The following is a 16951-nucleotide window of genomic DNA, read 5'->3' on the forward strand; positions in this document are numbered from 1 at the left end:
ATCGGTAAGTGCAGAATCTGAAGCAGAAAGGGATGACAGTAAGGGAGTACACTGAAGAATTTTATTGGGTAAATTTAAGAGCAGGTTATATAGAGGAAACCCTGGAGAAAACAGCCAGGTATGTAAATGGTTTAAGGTTAGAAATATTAGATGAAATCAACATTTTTTCACCAAAAAACATTGAAAAAGCATATCAGAGTGCTATGAAAGAAGAGGAGAAGGTCACCAAAAAACAAAATGCTAGGAGAGGACAGGGAACCAGCAGAGGAAGAGGACAGTCTTATGGCAGAGGACGAACTGCCAGCAGTAATGAAGAAGGTAGCAGTTCCAAAGCTTCCAGAATAGCAGAAAAAGGTGACAACATGAGAGGTGGCAGGCCATATCAGCAAGGTAGGGGAAATAACCGAGGAAGAGGAGCTAGTTATCAGTGCTACAGGTGCCACAAGTGGGGGCACAGATCTTTTGAGTGTCCTGAAGAGGAACAAGCTGGAGAGAGAGATGCGTGTGTCGCACAACCAGAGGAAGCAGAGGCACCTCTCCAAGAAGCAGAAAATGTGCCGGAAATAGGGGGAGCCTTAGTTTTGAACAAGGTGTTGCTGAAACTAGCCAAAGAAATAGCTGAACAAACTCAAATGAAAGCTTTGTTTCAGTTAGTTTGTAAGTCACACGATAAGTGTTGTAAGCTGATTATTGATAGCGGAAGCACAGACAACCTGGTAGCCACAGAGATGGTGGAAAAGTTGGGGTTGAAGCGGTTGAAACACCCCACTCCTTACAAACAGGGAAAATTTTAAGAACCCCCCCTAAATTTACATGTATAATAATGGGCGAATCTCCATGGTATATAGGAAAAATGGAAGGCGATTTTATCAATAATATGATATGTATATATAATTTTTTGGCGAATCTCTCACCAGGCATGGCGAATATTTTACTCAATTATAAAATCTTGTGTTTATTGAATACACAAATGAAATCATTGCATTTCTTTAAAATATCTTTTGAAATCAAAATTACCGAAATTACATATCAATAACCTAGTGGGTGTAGGATAAAATTCACCCATGCCATTCACAGAAAGCATGAGAAAAAACCTAATACTATATATAAAACCAAGAAAAATTCAAATTCATCACTTCTAGGGACCTCGTAACCACCCTGCCAATACACAAGTATGTTCCTATTTGCAATTAGAAAAATTACCCAAATTACAATCTGTTTACTCCGGCATATGTTGGAAAGTTATAGAAGGATGACTAGTGCAATCAATCCATTCCTTTTAGCCCTGGATTTGTTTCAGTTTAAATCAGAAGTATACAAATATACTTGTCTAATGTCTATTCTTTAACCATTCACCTTAAGATGTTTTTACAATATAATTTCCTAAGTCTATTTAATATCTTCTAAAAACCAACCTATATCCATCTTAACTCCACATCTACCACTCTTAGGAGGATGAAATATATTTATCCCTCTTAGCACTTGGTAGACCCAGAATTAAGATGGATCTAAGATGATAGAATTCCCCTTTAAATAGTCTATGCTCATATGAATACCATGGTATTACCATGGGTTATCAGAAACCTGGAGCTTAAAAATTACTATTAGTAATTTATAAAAATTAATAAAATTAATAGTTGATTTTTATTTTATTTTTTATTTTAACCAAGCTAAAATGTTTAACATACATTAAATTACAACATCCATTTTTACTCTTGATCAGATCAAATATTTTTCACTCTATGCTAGTTTGCATATCACGATATTTGATACCTCTCGGGGGTTAGTATCCAAAGTAAAGATGGATCTATGCTGGTTTAATTCCCCCATTTAAATAGGCTACATTAAAGGTGAATACCATGGGTCAATACCATGTGCCATTTTTATTTTTATTAATACTAATATTAGGGTTAATAATGTTTTTTTGCATGATATTAATAACAATCTAGTCCATGGTATTTGTCCCATAGTATTTTGCCCATAGGTTTCACCTCAATATAACGCATTTTTTGAGTGTTTGTAAATATAAGGTGACTTATGGAGTAAATATAAAAAAATGTTTTATTTGTTTACCATACCTCTTGTTTATTTATATTTTTATTAATTTACCATACCTTTTTTACAAATATGGTATTTTGCCCATAGGATTCACTTAAATAAAACCGCTTTCTTGAGCCTTCATAAATAGAACAAGGGTTATGGACTAAATATAAAAAGAGGTTTATTTATTTACCATGCATCTAGTTTATTTATATTTTTATTTATTTACCATACCTTTTGAGTAAGTATAAAAAGACGTTTTATTTCTTTACCATACCTCCACTTTGCTTTTATTTTTATTTGTTTACACCCTTGCATGCATATAAGGTGACTTATGGAGTAAATATAAAAAATGTTTTATTTATTTACCATACCTCACATTTATTTATATTTTTATTAATTTACCATACCTATTTTATAAATATGGTATTTGGGCCTTTGGCCCATAGGATTCACTTAAATAAAACCTATTCTTGAAAATGGGTGAATGGAAGGTTGTAACTCCTAATTTCAAGGGCTAAATTTACCTTTTTTACCCTCTCCCTTAAAATAAGGTGGGCTATTTGAGGTGATTTGTAAAAATGTACTATGACACAAAATATTCGCCCACTAAAAATTTAAAACGCCTTAATTTCGCTAGAGGGCGAACATTCGCCCCTAAAATTTTCTATGCTTACAAAGTATCATGGCTGCAAAAAGGCCATCAGTTGTTGGTAGATGAGCAATGCTAAGTGGAGCTTCATATATGTAGATATAAGAATAAAGTTATTTGTGACATAATGTCGATGGATGTATGTCACATACTACTAGGCAGGCCATGGAAGTATGATAGGAAGGTGGTACATGATGAGAAGACAAACTGTTATAAGTTTGTCAAAGATAGGAACAAGCACACGCTTGTGCTCATCAAGGAGGAAGAGACAGCAGGAACAAGTGAGATGACAATGTTGTTAATGGGCAGAAAGAAGTGTTTGAAACAAATTGAGGACAACGAGGTGAGCTATGTTGTTGTAAGAAGCGTAAAGATAGTGCTGCTACACACAGAGGTGTCAGAGTTTCTGACAGAAATTCAACAGATGTTGCAGGAGTTTAGTGATATAGTAGTGGATGACTTTCCAGATAAACTGCCCCTTAAAAGAAGTATAAGTTATCATATTGACTTTATACCAGGAGCAAGCTTGCCGAATAAGGCAGCATATCGAATGAACCCGAAAGACAATGAAGAGATTAGAAAATAGGTGTAGGAATTGCTAGATAAAGGGCTGATATGGGAGATTTTGAGACCTTACGCAGTTCCAACAGTTCTCGCTCCCAAGAAAGGAGGAGAATGGCGAATGTGCACAGGTTCGATGGCCATCAATAAGATTACCATCCGGTACAGGTTTCCACTGCCGTGGATGGACGACATGATGGATTGCCTAAGCGGGCAACTTATTTTTCCAAGATTGATTTAAAGAGTGGGTATCATCAAATTCGAATCCGAGAAGGGGATGAGTGGAAGACAACCTTGACGACTAACGAGGGACTGTATGAGTGGCTGGTAATGCCATTCGGACTGAGCAATGCACCCAGTACCTTTATGCGATTGATGAATGAAATGCTGAAAGAATTCATTGGGAAGTTTGTAATCGTGTACCTAGACGACATATTAATTTTCAGCAAGATGAAAGAGGAACACTTTCGACATATTCAAAAAGTGCTGGAGAAACTGCAGCATAATAAGTTGCTGATAAATCTGAAAAGGTGTACTTTTCTACAAAAAGAATTAGTTTATCTTGGCTTTATAATTGCAGAAAACGAGTTGAAGATGGACCAAGAGAAGATTGCTACAATAGTCAACTGGCCATCCCCAAAAAGTCTGTTTGAGGTACGTAGTTTTCATGGCCTGGCGAGTTTTTACTGAAAATTTATAAGAAATTTCAGTGAAATCTGTGCACCTATGTTGCACACTATAAAGAAGGCAAGTCAGCCTTTTCGTTGGACTGAGGCAGCAGAGAGGAGTTTTCAGCTACTGAAGAAAAGGATCACAGAGAGACAGATCCTAAGATTGCCAGATTTTAGAAATCTTTTTCAGGTTCGTTGTGATGCAAGCAGTACGGCCATTGGAGCGCTACTTAGCCAAGAAGATAAACCTATTGCATTTTTCAACGAGAAGTTAAACAAAAGTAGGCAGAAGTATTCATCCTATGACAAGAAATTCTATGTTGTCATCCAAGCATTGAAGCACTCGAGACACTATTTGCTAAGGAATAAGTTTGTTTTGTTCTCAGATAATTCTGCACTACAATATGTGATGCAAAAGCACAAGCTAAATCACAAACATGCTAAATGGGTTGAATATTTGTAGAGTTTCACCTTTGTGCTAAAACACATCAGTGGGCAGGCCAAGAAGGTGGCAGATGCGTTAAGTAGGAGAGCCTTACTCTTGTAAGAGAGTATTATAAAAGTGCTGGGCTTTGAGCACTTGAAAGATTTGTATCAAACTCACATAGATTTTAAGGAGGCTTACAAAGAATTTTAGAATCCTTTGGTGAGAGACAATATTCCATAGTTGGACTATAATCTGCAGGAGACGCTGTTGTTTAGAGGAGGAAAGTTATGCATTCCTAACTGCTCAATGAGAGAGAATATCATTTGGGAGAAGCACAGTGGAGGTCTAGCTGGGCATTTTTGCATAGAAAATACATTGGAGCAGCTCAGTCATTTTTACTTTTGACCAAAAATGTGAAGGGATGTGCAGATATTTGTGAACATATGTAAAGTGTGTCAGTTAGCAAAAGGACACAGTCAAAATACGAGACTTTACACACCGTTTCCTATTCCAAGAAGACCATGGGACTCAATCAGCTTGGACTTTGTCTTGGATCTACCAAGGACACAGAGAGGTTATGATTCGGTGATGGTAGTAGTGGACCGATTTTCGAAGATGGTGCATTTCATCCCTTGCAGAAAGACCAACGATGCCACTCACATGACCCACTTGTTCTTTACAGAGATCGTTAGACTACATGGTCTCCCTAAGCCCATTCTCTCTAACAGGAATGTGAAGTTTACATGACACTTTTGGTGCACTCTGTGGAAGAAGATGGACATGCAGTTGAGTTACAGTTCTGCTTATCGCCCATAGACTGACGGGCAAACGAAGGTGGTAAATAGGAGTCTGGGGAACCTGCTACAAAGTTTGGTTCGTGAAAATTTGCGAATGTGGGATCGAGTACTTTCCCAGGTGGAGTTCGCTTACAACGACTCACCCAATCGCAGCACAGGTTGCAGTCCTTTTCAAATCTTGTATGGCATGCATCCTTGCAGAGTGCATGAGTTGTGAGATCTAGCACAGCAGGAAAGACGAAGTACTGATGGGGAAGATTTTGCTAACGCGATGAAAGATTTGCATGCGTAGGTGAAAGTTAAGTTGCAGGACAACAGTGAAAAATATAAGCAGTGAGTAGATTTGAAACAGAGACAAGTACAGTTTAATGTGGGGGATGAAGTCCTCACACATCTACGCAAGGAACGTTTTCCTAGAGGTGCATACAACAAACTGAAGTATAAAAGGATAGGTCCTTGCAAAATTCTCTAGAACTTTTCAGCGAAGGCTTACGAAATACAGCTGCCATGAGGAATAGGCATCTCGCCCATCTTTAATGTGGTAGGCCTGTTTCCATACACTATTGGTTCAGAGGAAGACAGTACAACACGGCCTACATAGGACACCCAAGACTGAAGTGAGACTTGGATGAGACAAATGCCATACGTTAAGCCTCCCGAGATCAAGAGGATCCTCGACACTCAGGTAGCCAAGCGAACTTGACAGAAAGAGTATCTACAATATCTGGTCAAGTGGAAGAACCGTCCCATTGAAGACACTTCGTAGCTTAACGCTAAATAGATACAGCAGGTGGGTTATTCAGTCGAGAAGCTCATGGACCGGAATCATGAATTTTTCTTAGCCTGGGAGCCTGATGCAGGAGCATCCAACTAAGGGCACCATGACCAGGTGTTGGTCTTAGCAAAGTAGGAGAGGTTCATCAGTAATTTGAATTTCATTTGTGTTGTTAATTAAGAACAGTATTAGGAGACTGTTTTATGTCTTTGTCTATTAATAGGTAGTTCGGGATAGTACATTCAGGTAGAAGTAGTTGCCGACACATGGTTGTCTGGTCTTTTGATTTAGTTTATTTTCATAGTTATTTACTTTTGAAAAAAAAACAAAATAACAAGAAAGAAAATATTATGTTTGTATTCTACAGAACGAAAGAATCAAAATAGCATGATAGTTAACAACTTCATACGAAACATAGATATTTTCATTTCATACGAAACACAATATGGACGGGGTTTGACAATTTTTCTGGACAGAGAATAATAATACGAAACATAGATATTTTCATTTCATTTTTTTTTCCTGAGTCCAACTGAATAAGTACTGTATCTCCTATCATCTAATTCTTGTTAGATGTAACAAAAGAACAGTCAAACATTCTGTCAATTTCCTTCTTGGTAGAACAAAAGCAAGTTCCCAAAAACAACGAAAAGCAGAAGCATGGAAAGAATCGAGTCACAGATATAAACAACGAAGACGAGCACATAGTTCCTTTGCACGATAAGAAGGTACATAGGCTTATGCTACAACAAGTCACTATTAACAAATACAATCATAGTATCGAATACAAGCAAGAGGTAATCCTATGCGCACTAATAAAAATTCTTTTTTTTTCATTAACCTTTCACTATAATTAAAATAGCCCACATTGGGGTTTCAACCACATAATTACAAGTTTAAAGCCCAGCAGTTTCGAAGGCGAGGAAACCCTCCTTCTGAAACAGAACAATGAAAAGAGGGTTAGGGTTTCAAACCCTTAACCAAAATTCATTACATCTCACGGGAGAACCCACACTACTTAGACAATCGAACTATAAAATCAAAATTGTTCACAATCGAATGGCATTGCAGCTGGATTTAGGTCGAATGAAAGAAAAGACAACCAAAAACCCTTCAACCAAACAGAAATAACAAGGAAAGATCCTACTAGTTCCATTCGAAGGAACCGAGGGGTACTCCTACTAGAGACCAGTGACCTGCAAGGATAATACAGCAAGACGTTAGCACCGTGGGTTGGAAGCGAAACAAAAAGAGAGTGAAAACTAACAGAAAGGGAATGTGAATGCTAGAAGAACTTCGCCTCTCGACAGCAAAGCTAGACAAGGAGAACCACCACTTACTGCGGCCGCCACGAAACAAAACCCTGCTCGCAAGGAGCCGAGACTGTTAGTGTACAGAAAAGTTAAGATCATAATTTTCATCAGGGAGAGACATTTTACCTTGCCAGAGAGAGCAGACACCGAATGGAAGAGTCATGTTGAGGTCGCGACCTAAGCACAAGTGCACGCATGCACAAACAATCAATTATATAACCATACAAGTACTAGAGGAACCATAAGTTAATCTAAAGGACCGAGCAAGCAATGAAAATGAAACAGTGAGCATCGAGTCACCAAGGAATAGAGAACCTCACAATAGTTCAACCGACAACTAGCAAAGCCAAGCCAGCAAGGGCATAAACTAAGGAAAAAAGATTGAGGCACAACTGCAACTTACCAACAGAGAAGCCACAGTCAACACAAGCAAAACATAGTTGCATAACAGTGACAAACACCCACAAAACTGTAGAGCTCACAATCCAACAATGCACTGTGAAAATGATCGGGAGAACCCAATACCCTAGGGTTTAGCAAAACGTAGGATGGAAGCCCGAGGCGAGGACAACTGTCCTCTCAGCGTACAAAGTCATCAATACAACAATCAATTTCCAAAACTAAAATATCAGTGCTAAACCCTGATTAGTAAAATAATTATTTTTAAATAATTGTTAATCAATAGTTATTTGATTGATTAAGGTACATAGCACGGGCTGGTCCCATTATTTCTGGTTGTAACTAAATATATCAAAAAAAGAAGAAATGAAAATTCAACATGAAAATGGGTGACTGGGTATAGTTCGTTCCCTATTACAACAAATATAGTCATCGAAACCCGTACGAAAGTAGAGAAATGGATTAATGATTACCCATAACAGGGTTGACCAACGGATAGAGAAATTTGTCGGAACACTTCAATCGCAGATCTGTAGAAATGTAACAAGCTATGCTAGTACTTACCCTCCTCTCTTGACAATAACTATCTATTGGAAACAAAAAAATGCAATTGAATAACCCTATTGGGAATTTGCACGTACAGAAAATGGAGAAGTCCAAAAGTGGTTCGTGCCATAACTACAGGTTCTAGAATCAAAACTACATGCTGCCATTTTGAGGGAAGCATGCAAATATAAACAGTTTTGAGAGAAAAAGTGCAGGCGGTGACGAAGAATAAAAAGGATAAAAACAAACTCATCTAATTTTTACTAGTTACCTGAGGAAAAAAAAAAAAAAGAGAGCTCCCATTTATTGCAAGGGTAATAGAGGCCGTATAGCTTAGAACCCATTCTAGGAACAAGACACCTTGTGAGCGACGTGTTGGTGGAGTGAACAGAGAACACTTGAGGAAGAGAGAATGATAAGTATAAGGCTAAGTGTTTTCTCTTACCCTAATCATTCTCCAACATGATATTTAAAGGTCCAATTCTCCACTGCCAATCGTAGAATTACACGAGTACATGGGAGGATCACGTAGGTCCCAATTATGTATCTGTCTTAGCATCGTTCCATGTGTACACTGTCGTCTATGAACCCGATTGAAACCATGTTAGTATATCTCATATAGTAAAAGAAAATAATTTTTGACACAGTTTTTAATAAAGAAATTTATAGCTGAGACCTAAGAGTAACGTCTATCAACCAATATTATTGATAATTAAAAGTATTGACAATGGAATGAGTGAGTTCTTATATGACTATGTTAATAGATCATAATGGAACTAGGTCCAACGTGTAATATGTATTGAGGTGTAAAAGCTTATATATATATATATATATATATAATATTAAATGAGTGTATATAACAAGGTTCTTGTATAACATATCCTAATACTTAAGGAAGGATGGTCAATTTAGTATACAATATGTTATTATGTTAATGAAAGAAAACCCATGATTTAATATATATATATATATATATATATATATATGAAGACAAAAGGAATTGGACAAATATGTGGTACTCTTCTACCTATGTTGTGTAACACATAGTGGTAAAGGTACACTTCTTTTTGATATTCAAAATTGTAAGGAAATTTTAATACACTAGTGTATACATATATTTATGTACACACTACAATAGTTCACAAAATAACCCATTATAAAGAGATGAAATGAAATTAACCGGTAGTGGTGTCATCAGGATATATTCATGGCAGACATGATCCTTGGAAAAGGAAAAGGTTTCTTGAAATTGGAGAGAGGAATTTTATTGTTTTGCTTTTATTTAATATAAACAACTATATTATTGGTATTATCTTGTGAAAAACGATGTAAAGTTTTTCTTTATAGAGTGTGTATTCGTTATAGATGGTATGAGAGTTGTAGGTTCAAAATTAGGTCTAAATGGAAAACCACAACGAAAAAATGAATTGCAAAAAATTTTATTTTTTATGTGAGTTTGTTCTGTGAAATACAATAGAGTAGAAAGCATCAAAGAAATGCAGATTTGTAGACAGTCTGAAACCAACTCCAGGTGAAGGATGAACCACAACTGTAGGTATTTTATAGGAAACATTATAAGGTATTTTGTAGAATTTCTTTTGTTCAAAAATGTTAAAATAGGTTTGGAACTTAAAGTCTTATGGGTCGACCACAATTTAAGTTTAATAAAATGTTGTTGAGGGAAGAGATAAGTATCTTTGAATGATGTATTTCATAAAATACAACTATAATATACTACTACATTGAAGGTAATGGACATAAATTCCTTAAGTGTATTAAGATGTAAGATACTAGTTGTTGGGCCTAAGAATTATCCTTAAAATACATCCACTTTCACTCCATTCACTCATTTTCTCACCTCTATTCCACACCACGTCACCACATCAGCTTCACTTTCATCATTAAATGGGTTACCATTGTGTTTTCCAAAACATTATTAATTCTTAGTATTTTTAAGAGAATTTGTGGTTAAAAATTAGAAAATAATATCCATATACTTATACCTAACAATTAGAATGAGTTTGTTGACATGTTTAGGTACAAAGAAAGCTTGTAAGGCACCCTTATGTGGCACTCTATGTTCAAATTCGAATATGAGGAGATCATGGACCTCATGGATAAGATCATGGACCTCATGGAGAAGATCATGGAGGATAGGGTTATGTGTCACCATTGGTTGAGAAATATGTGGATCAGAGGAGGGAATAGTTGATCATCATTATGAGTTTGTTATCTCATCTTGTTGTATAAATGGGAGTGTTATCTCCTTCATTTGTAATCTTAATTTTTTTTAGAATTTAGAAATTTAGTTCTTCATTTGTAATTTTAGATTTTAGGATCATTGTAATGGAGATTTAGAATCTCTTGGAATGTAGAACTTGGAGCTTATAATTGCAATTCGCAATTGATGATAAATAAAGTGGATTGGATTTTCTTCTACATTTGACTTCTTTCTAGGTGTGCTTATGGAGCTATGGGGGGCCCCCATTGCCTCACTTGCATACTTGTTTTGGTATAGTAAGCTTTCATTTATGTTTTTAATTTCATTAGTTTAAAGATCTTGATGCTGGAAATATAAATGAATAATCTCTTGTAAGAGAGCTTTAATATTTCCTGTAATCAATTTGAATTATGTTTAAATGCCTTCATTTCTTAGTTTATTGATTAAGATGGTTAGAAATATTAATGAATAGACCTCCTGTAAGGAAGCCTTGGTATTTCTTCACCTAACTTAATTTTGTTTGTCTCTAAGTCCATATACGGTGGATGTTCCTCGAAGTTTTCTTTACCCGGATTTATAGTAAATGAAACTCTAATTTGCATCCACATTTAGAACCAACATTTTGGCGCCATTGCTGGGGAGGATGATTTGGAGATAGACTTAGGAAGTTATTTTTATTGCAATTTCTTTTTATGGACTAACTTGTGAAACCTGGTGAACCTGCTACAAAGTTTGGTTGGTGAAAATTTGTGAATGTGGGATTGAGTACTTGCCGAGGTGGAGTTCACTTACAACGACTCACCCAACCGCAGCACGGGTTGCAGTCCTTTTCAAATCTTGTATGGCATGCATCCTTGCAGAGTGCATGAGTTGTGAGATCTAGCACAGCAGGAAAGATGAAGTACTGATGGGGAAGATTTTGCTAACGCGATGAAAGATTTGCATGCGTAGGTGAAAGTTAAGTTGCAGGACAGCAGTAAAAAATATAAGCAGTGAGTAGATTTGAAACAGAGACAAGTACAATTTAATGTGGGGGATGAAGTCCTCACACATCTACGCAAGGAACGTTTTCCTAGAGGTGCATACAACAAACTGAAGTATAAAAAGATAGGTCCTTGCAAAATTCTCTAGAAATTTTCAGCGAATGCTTACGAAATACAGCTGCCATGAGGAATAGGCATCTCGCCCATCTTTAATATGGCAGGCCTGTTTCCATACACTATTGGTTCAGAGGAAGACAGTACAACATGGCCTACATAGGACACCCAAGACTGAAGTGAGACTTGGATGAGACAAATGCCATACGTTCAGCCTCCTGAGATCAAGAGGATCCTCGACACTCAGGCAGCCAAGCGAACTCGACGGACAGAGTATCTACAATATCTGGTCAAGTGGAAGAACCGTCCCATTGAAGACACTTCGTGGCTTAACGCTAAATAGATACAACAGGCGGGTTATTTAGTCGAGAAGCTCATGGACCGGAGTGATGAATTTTTCTTAGCCTAGGAGCCTGATGCAGGAGCATCCAAATAAGGGCACCATGACGGGGTGTTGGTCTTAGCAAAGTAGGAGAGGTTCATCAGTAATTTGAATTTCATTTGTGTTGTTAATTAAGAACAATATTAGGAGACTGTTTTATGTCTTTGTCTATTAATAGGTAGTTAGGGATAATACATTCAGGTAGAAGTAGTTGCCGACACAAGGTTGTCTGGTCTTTTGATTTAGTTTATTTTCATAGTTATTTTCTTTTGAAAATAAAACAAAATAACAGGAAAGAAAATATTATGTTTGTATTCTACAGAACGAAAGAATCAAAATAGCATGATAGTTAACAACTTCATAACTAAATAAGCAACTTCCAACAGTTTTCTTAACTCTATTATAAAGATTATAAAACAGAGGTACACAATATGAACGGGGTTTGACAATTTTTCTGGACAGAGAATAATAATACGAAACAAAGATATTTTCATTTCATTTTTCCTGAGTCCATCTGAATAACTACTATATCTCCTATCATCTAATTCTTGTTACATGTAACAAAAGAACAGTCAAACATTCTGTCAATTTCCTTCCTGGTAGAACAAAAGCAAGTTCCCAAAAACAACGACAAGCAAAAGCATGGAAACAATCGAGTCACAGATATAAAGAACGAAGATGAGCACATATTTCCTTTGCACGATAATAAGGTACAGAGGCTTATGCTACAACAAGTCACTATTAACAAATACAATCATAGTATCGAATACAAGCAAGAGGTAATCCTATGCACACTAATAAAAATTCTTTTTTTTCATTAACCTTTCACAATAATTAAAATAGCCCACATTGGGGTTTCAACCACATAATTACAAGTTTAAAGCCCAGCAGTTTCGAAGGCGAGGAAACCCTCCTTCTGAAACAGAACAACGAAAAGAGGGTTAGGGTTTCAAACCCTTAACCAAAATTCATTACATCTCACGGCGGAACCCACACTACTTAGACAATCGAACTATAAAATCAAAATTGTTCACAATCGAATGGCATTGCAGCCGGATTTAGGTCGAATGAAAGAAAAGACAACCAAAAACCCTTCGACCAAACAGAAAAAACAAGGAAAGATCCTACTGGTTCCATTCGAAGAAGGAGCCGAGGGGTACTCCTACTAGAGACCAGTGACCTGCAAGGATAATACAGCAAGACGTTAGCACCGTGGGTTGGAAGCGAAACAAAAAGAGAGTGAAAACTAACAGAAAGGGAATGTGAATGCTGGAAGAACTTCGCCTCTCGACAGCAAAGCTAGACAAGGAGAACCACCACTGACTGCGACCGCCACAAAACAAAACCCTGCTCGCAAGGAGCTGAGATTGTTAGTGTACAAAAAAGTTGAGATCATAATTTTCATCAGGGAGAGACATTTTACCTTGCCAGAGAGAGCAGACACCGAATGGAAGAGTCATGTTGAGGTCGCGACCTAAGCACAAGTGCACGCATGCACAAACAATCAATTATATAACCATACAAGTAGTAGAGGAACCATAAGTTAATCTAAAGGACCGAGCAAGCAATGAAAATGAAACAGTGAGCATCGAGTCACCAAGGAACAGATAACCTCACAATAGCTCAATCGACAACTAGCAAAGCCAAGCCAGCAAGGGCGTAAACTAAGGAAAAAAGATTGAGGCACAACTACAACTTACCAACAGAGAAGCCACAGTCGGCATAAGCAAAACATAGTTGCATAATAGTGACAAACACCCACAAAACTGTAGAGCTCACAATCCAACAATGCACAGTGAAAATTATCGGGAGAACCCAGTACCCTAGGGTTTAGCAAAAAGTAGGATGGAAGCCCGAGGCGAGGACGGCTGTCCTTTCAGCGTACAAAGTCATCAATACAACAATCAATTTCCAAAAATAAAATATCAGTGCTAAACCCTGATTAGTAAAATAATTATTTTTAAATAATTGTTAATCAATAGTTATTTGATTGATTAAGGTACACAGCACGGGCTGGTCCCATCATTTCTGGTTGCAACTAAATATATCAAAAAAAGAAGAAAAGAAAATTCAACATGAAAATGGGTGACTGGGTATACGTTCGTTCCCTATTACAACAAATATAGTCATCGAAACCCGTACGAAAGTAGAGAAATGGATTAATGATTACCCATAACAGGGTTGACCAACGAATAGAGAAATTTGTCGGAACACTTCAATCGCAGATCTATAGAAATGTAACAAGCTATGCTAGTACTTACCCTCCTCTCTTGACAATAATTATCTATTGGAAAGAAAAAAAATGCAATTGAATAACCCTATTGGGAATTTGCACGTACAGAAAATGGAGAAGTCCAAAAGTGGTTTGTACCATAACTACAGGTTCTAGAATCAAAACTACATGCTGCCATTTTGAGGGAAGCATGCAAATATAAACAGTTTTGAGAGAAAAAGTGCAGGCGGTGAAGAAGAATAAAAAGGATAAAAACAAACTCATATAATTTTTACTAGTTACCTGAGGAAAAAAAAAAAAAGATAGCTCCCATTTATTGCAAGGGTAATAGAGGCCGTATAGCTTAGAACCCATTCTAGGAACAAGACGCCTTGGGAGCGACGTGTTGGTGGAGTGAACAGAGAACACTTGAGGAAGAGAGAATGATAAGTATAAGGCTAAGTGTTTTCTCTTACCCTAATCATTCTCCAACATGATATTTAAAGGTCCAATTCTCCACTGCCAATCGTAGAATTACACGAGTACATGGGAGGATCACGTAGGTCCCAATTATGTATCTGTCTCAGCATCGTTCCATGTGTACATTGTCGTCTATGAACCCGATTGAAACCATGTTAGTATATCTCATATAGTAAAAGCAAATAATTTTTGACACGGTTTTTAATAAAGACATTTATAGCTCAGACCTAAGAGTAACGTCTATCAACCAATATTATTGATAATTAAAAGTATTGACAATGGAATGAGTGAGTTCTTATATGACTATGTTAATAGATCATAATGGAACTAGGTCCAACGTGTAATATGTATTGAGGTGTAAAAGCTTTTATATATATATATAAATGAGTGTATATAACAAGGTTCTTGTATAACATATCCTAATAATTAAGGAAGGATGGTCAATTTAGTATGCAATATGTTATTATGTTAATGAAAGAAAACCCATGATTTAATATATATATATATATATATATGAAGACAAAATTAATTGGACAAATATGTGGTACTCTTCTACCTATATTGTGTAACACATAGTGGTAAAGGTACACTTCTTTTTGATATTCAAACTTGTAAGGAAATTATAATACACTAGTGTATACATATATTTATGTACACACTACAATAGTTCACAAAATAACCCATTATAAAGAGATGAAATGAAATTAACCGGTAGTGGTGTCATCAGGATATATTCATGGCAGACACGATCCTTGGAAAAGGAAAAGGTCTCTTGAAATTGGAGGGAGGAATTTTATTGTTTTTCTTTTATTTAATATAAACAACTATATTACTGGTATTATCTTGTGAAAAATGATGTAAATTTTTTTTTATAGAGTGTGTATTCGTTATAGATGGTATGAGAGTTGTAGGTTCAAAATTAGGTCTAAATGGAAAACCACAACGAAAAAATGAATTGTAGAAAATTTTATTCTTTATGTGAGTTTGTTCCGTGAAATACAATATAGTAGAAAGCAGCAAAGAAATGCAGATTTATAGACAGTCTGAAACCAACTCCGGGTGAAGGATGAACCGAAACTGTAGGTATTTTATAGGAAACATTATAAGGTATTTTGTAGAATTTCTTTTGTTCAAAAATGTTAAAATAGGTTTGGAACTTAAAGTCTTATGGGTCGGCCACAATTTAAGTTTAATAAAATGTTGTTGAGGGAAGAGATAAGTATCTTTAAATGATGTATTTCATAAAATACAACTATAAAATACTACTACATCGAAGGTAATGGACATAAATTCCTTAAGTGTATTAAGATGTAAGATAATAGTTTTTGGGCCTAAGAATTATCCTTAAAATACATCCACTTTCACTCCATTTATGCATTTTCTCACCTCTATTCCACACCATGTCACCACATCAGCTTCGCTTTCATCATTAAATGGGTTACCATTATATTTTCTAAAACATTATTAATTCTTAGTATTTTTAAGAGAATTTGTGGTTAAAATTTAGAAAATAATATCCATATACTTATACCTAACAATTAGAATGAGTTTGTTGACATGTGTAGGTACAAAGAAAGCTTCTAAGGCACCCTTATGTGGCACTCTATGTTCAAATTCGAATATGAGGAGATCATGGACCTCATGGATAAGATCATGGACCTCATGGAGAAGATCATGGAGGATAGGGTTATGTGTCACCATTGGTTGAGAAATATGTGGATCAGAGGAGGGAATAGTTGATCATCATTATGAGTTTGTTATCTCATCTTGTTGTATAAATGGGAGTGTTATCTCCTTCATTTGTAATCTTAATTTTTTTTTTAGAATTTAGAAATTTAGTTCTTCATTTGTAATTTTAGATTTTAGGATCATTGTAATGGAGATTTAGAATCTCTTGGAATGTAGAACTTGGAGCTTATAATTGCAATTCGCAATTGATGATAAATAAAGTGGATTGGATTTTCTTCTACATTTGACTTCTTTCTAGGTGTGCTTATGGAGCTATGGGGGGCCCCCATTGCCTCACTTGCATACTTGTTTTGGTATAGTAAGCTTTCATTTATGTTTTTAATTTCATTAGTTTAAAGATCTTGATGCTGGAAATATAAATGAATAATCTCTTGTAAGAGAGCTTTAATATTTCCTGTAATCAATTTGAATTATGTTTAAATGCCTTCATTTCTTAGTTTATTGATTAAGATGGTTAGAAATATTAATGAATAGACCTCCTGTAAGGAAGCCTTGGTATTTCTTCACCTAACTTAATTTTGTTTGTCTCTAAGTCCATATACGGTGGATGTTCCTCAAAGTTTTCCTTACCCAGATTGATAGTAAATGAAACTTTAATTTGCATCCACATTTAGAACCAACATTTTGGC

This window comes from Pinus tabuliformis, chromosome 6 (genome assembly GCF_031772625.1).
Source record: "Pinus tabuliformis cultivar Carrire ecotype Pingquan chromosome 6, CPIR1, whole genome shotgun sequence".
NCBI classification, from domain to species: Eukaryota; Viridiplantae; Streptophyta; class Pinopsida; order Pinales; family Pinaceae; genus Pinus; species Pinus tabuliformis.